This window comes from Neopelma chrysocephalum, unplaced genomic scaffold, assembly GCF_003984885.1.
Source record: "Neopelma chrysocephalum unplaced genomic scaffold, ASM398488v2 Primary Assembly neopelma1_44, whole genome shotgun sequence".
In the NCBI taxonomy this organism is placed as follows: domain Eukaryota; kingdom Metazoa; phylum Chordata; class Aves; order Passeriformes; family Pipridae; genus Neopelma; species Neopelma chrysocephalum.
Genome location: NW_020897703.1, coordinates 5,540,910 through 5,546,909, shown reverse-complemented (window position 1 = coordinate 5,546,909; position 6,000 = coordinate 5,540,910). Strand labels below are relative to the sequence as shown.

Here is a 6,000-nt window from a genome sequence, read left to right as displayed (position 1 = left end):
GGCGCGGAGGGGCCGCCGGCACCGGCACCGGCGGGAGCCGCAAGGACGGGGTGACTGCGGCCGCCGCCCGGCCCCGCAGCGGCAGCGGCACAGGCACAGCGCGGGAGCCGCCCTCGCCCGGGGCCGCCGCGGGCGCGGAGCCGCAGTGCGCGCTCGGCCAGGTGAGTGGGCCGGGGGGAACCGCCCGAGGGGATGGGGGACGTGGCAGAGCCCGGGGGAGAGGTCCCGGCACGGCCCATCCTGCGGGCACCGGGCCCGGCGGGGCCGGCGCGGGGCTCTCTGCGAGCGGCAGGTGCGGCCCCGGCCGCGGTGACCCGCGGCTCCGCTCCATCCCCAGCGCCCGCCCCATCATGCGGGAGGCTCGGGCGCCGCGCTGCCGCGGAGACCCGCAGGGTTCCCCTTGGCTAAATTTAAATCGCTTTTGGGCCGTTTAATTATAACCGGTTTCCTGCCCGGAGAAGGCGTTCGGCACTTTGTGTGCCGCGCTTGTTTCCTCCACGCTTCCCCCCCTCGCCGTTTCGTGTATTTATTTATTTATGCGTAAGGCTGTCCTCTACATTCTGTGTAGCACTGTCCGTGGTGGGGAAGAAAGATCACTGCAGATTTCAAGCGTGTTGTTTTCAAAACAGTGGGGCTTCATGTGTGTTTCTATTCCTGTACGCACAAAATAATAGCACAATGACAGTGTGGGTTGAGGGAAAAATAGGTTTACATTCATATTTTTGCGGATTGTTTGTTGGTGTGGAGATCTCTTTTTTTCTTAGTACATTTAGGTTTTTTCTTTTAACCTTTTCAGTGCATGTCGCTACAAACCAGGGTATTTAAGTAAAATAAAATTCCTTTTTGGCCTGTATGATGCCAAAATAAAAAGAGTGTGGTATATGTAGATGGTAATAGTTACATAATTTATTCTCGCATATCTTGTTCCTGGATATGTATCAGGAGCATGGAGGGAATATTTATAACATCTTTTTTTTTTTTTTCCCCTTTTCTGGGATGCTGTGTGAAGGAATCTTTGCACTAGACTACATTGCATTGGAATGTTTGTAAGAGATTCAGCCCTGAATCACTTCTGTACCCGGAATCCCATCGGGGCCTTACCTTGCTTCGCTTTGTCAGTGTCAAGGGCTGCCTCCTCTGTGCTCAAAAACTTCTTTCCTAGATTTTTTTTTCTTCTGCCCCCAACAATTTATTACTTTTCTTAAAAAAGTGAGAAAATAAGTCAAAGCATTAGAATTATTTCAGTAGTAGTTATTCACAGCACTAAGGTACAGAAAGAAATCTATGTCATGCATGGATTAAAAACCTTCTTCTTATATGTAGGTGAGCTCCTTGCTCAGTTCTTGGACTACTTTGGAAAAAACTTCCTCATGAGATGATAGTGTATGGTTGCAGCATTGGGGCCATAAGGCATGATTGTCATTATTAGCATATGTAAGGAACAAGCCTAATGGTGCCTTTCAGTCAGCACTGCTGTTCAGGCTCCAAATTTCAAAAAATGTGGTGGTTGCTGTTGTGTCAGCTGGAGCTACCCCAGTGGATGTTAGATGCCAGTCCACATGTGTGTATCTCTTTCTGTCCTTACTTACATCACCTTACACTGGGCTCTGAGCTCATGGGCTCCATGGAGCTCATATGGTTGACCGGAGACCGCTTTTAAAGTTATGCTTGGTAGTAGTTTAGCTTGACAGAATTGAAGTTGAAAAGCTTCCCTTCCGTTCATCTGTCTTTATAAACAGCCTTCTGGTGATGCCAGTGCAGACTTGTGGTTTGTTAGTACTATGGAATTGGTTTGTCTTGAAGCATTTGCCAGGCTCTGCAAGGACCCTCTGCCTTCCTTAAAGACCTTGCTATTTGTTTTTAGAGTCGGTTTATCTAATGTGCATTTCTATTTGTTTTACACTTCCAGTGCTTTTTCAAACCTGGTAGAATTCACAGTGCTACATCTTTAAGAATCTTTGTGATAGTACAGTGGCTGCCAGCCAGAAACAATATACTGTTTTGTCAGATTTCCTGAGAAGAAATCGAATTAAGCAGGATGCTTAGGATATTGCATTTACTCTATTGGCTAGTGAAACACCTGTTTGGGTAATGTTACTGAATCATTGAAAATGAGATATAACTATGTTAAAATTTAGTAGCATTTTCAAAACCCCTTATTTGAGACTGTGTCCAACAGCGCTGCCTTTCATAGTATGGAATGCTCTTAGTAGCTGAACCTGATTTTGTTTGATGCTGGTGTCATCGTGCATGGCATGGTCATAGCATGTGTCTTCATATCGTCTGTTGCTGATCTTTGGTTGTGTTTACGGAGGGGGAGAGGCTGGAGTGAAGTTACCAGTAGGAAGGGTATTAATTTCGTTGCCCAGCAGATGGAACTGAATTGAAACTTTTATGTTCTGTAACCTAAAGGGAAAGGAGAGGTACCCTTGGAACCTTGTGAGCCTGTTTTGGTGCTTTGAAGCTAATTGATGGTATATTAGATGTTTCTCTAATCATATCAGAGCCCTTTTCAAGATGAGAATGAGAATATTAATTTTTTATTTGAGTTTAGTATCTAAGAGAAGTTCCATGTCATTTTCATTAAAATTGAAGTAAACTGCTTGGTTTATGTTGACAATGATACAGAGCCCCTGTGATGTTTTTCCCTGGCAGCTTGTTTGAGATCAGTTGGAATATCTGTGATATTGATGTAAAGGTTGAAAAATATCTGTTTCACTGGCAGTAAGATAGAAAATGGTGATAAAACTTTGTGTAGCATGTACGTGTGTTACAGGGGCACGTCTTCGTGGGGTGAGATGGCAAATAGGATGTGATGCTAAAGTACTGTAGTACTTGTAGAAGAGCTTAAGTAAGGCTTTTTAATGTTTTTTTCATACTTTTTACAGAAATGTAGACATCAGTGCTTGAAATCTGTGTATTTTCCTAAAATTGGTTGCATACTTGGAGAAAGTAGCACAGTAGTTGCATGCTCTGAGTATTTCAATACAACTTTGGGGTAGTTGTGTTAAAAGACTGCAGTAAGATTGTAAATTCTCCTTGGGAGTGCAAGCCCTTGACTGTTGGAGATGTAGTCACTCACGTTACAAGTGTACATGTTTCAGTCATCCCTTCCAACACCTCAGAATCCTATTATTTGTTTTGATAATGTTGGCATTGAGTTTCCAAGTTCTACTGACAGGATTTATGAGTTTAGCTTTTGAAGCAATAGGCTAGTCACATCTCTCTGTGTTACCTGTGGAGAGCTGATCCTTCTTCTCATGATACCTGGTAGTACTGGGGAGAAAATGACAAGTGACTGGGGCTAAATCTGGTTTGGATTTAGCAATTTGATTGTGCAACTATTTTGTGTTTTGTTGCATTTGCACAGTTTTGTGTCACAGCTGTATTTTTGTATGATTGGGGAGGACTAGTATGCTGATACCAGTTGCTTGATGAAGAATGATACTTTTATTTCCTAAGCCGTTTAGTAAATTTGCCCTGAAGTATGCAGTTTTGAAAAAAGTATACAATAACTATGTTTGAAAGAGAATCTTTTCTTTGAAGTGTAGTTATCAAACTTTCTACACGGCGCAGCTGCAGCCTGTGTGTGCAAAGCAGTAATAATTGAAATGAATTTGGAATTCAAGTGAGTCCATCATTATTTGACCAAAATACCCAGTTAGTACAGTCAAACCGAACATAATGGCTGAAATAGTGCAGTATTTGTCCTTTAGAACCAAGGAACCACCCAAAAGTGGATGATTGAGGGGTCATGTGAGCTGTTTGCTTTTGGGGGGATTAAGGAGTCATTGTGACATAATTAATAGTTTGGGGTTTTTTTGAAAATAAAGACTAGAATGTTGAAATAAAAAATAACTGTACTGTTGAGCTAGTGTTTGTTGATGCTGCATTATGAGGTCAGCAGACAAACTGGGGAGTTGTTCATACAGTGTTTTGATTCAGATTTCTCGAAGTGTGTGCCTCCATTCATTTGTGAAGCTGTATATACACACATATAATTTGACTTGTAGACTTTTAATCATAAAAACTTTAATGACATTGTCAATATCCTTCTATGCTGTGTATTGACCACTGGAAAAAGACATTAGGTAACAAAAATTAACATTTCTGTAAGAAGCCCGCCTAAATATTGCATGGAAAACAGTCAAATGTGTTCTGTTAAGTGCTGTGGTGGCCGGTATCCATTGGCTAGGATCCACTTGAAAAATCAGATTAAAAGTTTTTGTGCTTGACAAATCCAATGTCATTAGTTTAATAATTCCCTGAAGGCTAGTGTTGTAATTAGATGAGCCCAAAGCATGCAGCAGTAAATTTCATTTTCTTCCAGGAATGACCAGCAGCATCTTTTAAAAAAGAAAACATTAACTGATCCTTGTCACATTAGCTTCAGTATGAACAAAGAGTTTTCCAGGAATAAATGTGACAGCTGAAACTGCATCACCTGATGATGAGTGGGGTGGATCAGCCACAGCCTGGTGGGAAGCAGTGAGATCTGTAAGGATCCTGCTGAAAAAGGGCTCAAAAGTGATAATTCACTGGGTGCCTCATATCAAGGGCATTGGATATTACAGATGCTGAGTACTGGCAAAATAGCAATTAAAAAAATTACAAAACCAGCAACTCCCTTTGGATCCTGATTGTCATAAAAGGCTTATGTCCATCTTGGAGTGATTCCTTAACTTAGCTCTCTCAAGAGCATGTGAGCTTCCTAGTGCTACGCCACAGCATTCCAGCTTCAAAAGGTGTACTTGTTGAACAGTGTGTTTTCTTTATTTAAGATGCATTTTAAAAAGGCTAATCTGCTTGGTTAATCTTCTTATTCTACTGCATGATTACTGATTTGAGTCTGCTCTGAGCTGGTAGTTTGATAAGAGATTTGTTGTACTAGAACTAAGAAGGAGTAGAGATTGTAAATGTATCGTCTCTTTAAAATGTAGCTGCATAAAAACCATAATTTATGCTTTTTGGGTCATTGCTCTCATAAAAATGTCTACATTGTCTCCATGAACATGAATATTGTTGTCAAGGAAATAACTTCCCAAATACTTGTATTGTGAAGGAAAATAGGAAAATTCCGAATGTAACTGTGGCGTGCTCTCTGAGACTTGCAGACCTTGCTTTGGGGTCAGTGTGGCTGTGACTGTATCTGTATCTGAATGGGCTCAGAGCCTGAACTGGAGCATTGTCACAGGGTTGTGGCACTGTTCAGGTGTTAGTGGGCTCCTTGGCCTGCTTTGGGCCAGTGTCGCAGCCCAAACGGGGCACTGCTCAGGGAAAGCCATGGGATAGGGACTATCCCAAAATGGACTAGGGATGACAGCGTTGTTTTGTGGGAGAAGAACATTTAGCATGTGTGCTCTACTGCATGGCTTCAACATCTGTTTCCTGGCTTATTCTGCATACAGGTGCAGATGGAGCCATAGAGATGCTGCTGCACATTTCTGGATAAGAACAAGCTCCAATTGAATGCTGTTTGTCCAGAGAAAAACAAGAACCCACTGTCACTTATGAGAAAGCAACACTTATGAAAGTTTAGTGCACATTGTTGTTTCATATTTGTGTGTCTGTATAAAAAAAAATACATTTGGACACATAATTTTTTCATGTAACAACCACCTTCTTATGTTTTGAATAATGCCATTTGAATAATGCCATTTGGAATAATGCCATATCCAGACCTTCCCAAGATGGCATTAAGATCTTGTAAGCATATGTAGCAAAGTATCATAACTGGAATGAATGTCAGAGTTCTTGGTTGTCTTGCATGGTGTTCTTGTCTCAAATGTTCACCAAATAATCTCTGAGTGTGTAGATATGACACCAGTTCTCTGGTTCATTTTCCAAAGGTGTTTTTACTTCCTTGGAATGAAATAACTTTCAGCAAAATATAACTTTGACATAGCTCAACTTTTATAAACAAGTCCTATTAACCTGAGTAAGTGTGTGTTGTGAATTTGCTCTGAACCTGGATGATGTGTCCTGTGTTGGGCTGTGATG

General features: G+C 41.9%; 1 protein-coding gene across 1 annotated transcript in view; it reads left to right on the top strand.

Annotated features, from left to right (window-relative positions):
* Nucleotides 1-87: 87 nt before the first annotated feature.
* The window catches only part of HECW2 (HECT, C2 and WW domain containing E3 ubiquitin protein ligase 2), a 154,453-nt gene continuing 148,540 nt past the window's right edge, over nucleotides 88-6,000 (top strand). Inside the window, exon 1 of the mRNA XM_027678149.1 lies at nucleotides 88-161. The gene's annotated coding sequence lies outside the window, so the exon portion shown is untranslated. The remainder of the gene's footprint in view (nucleotides 162-6,000) is intronic.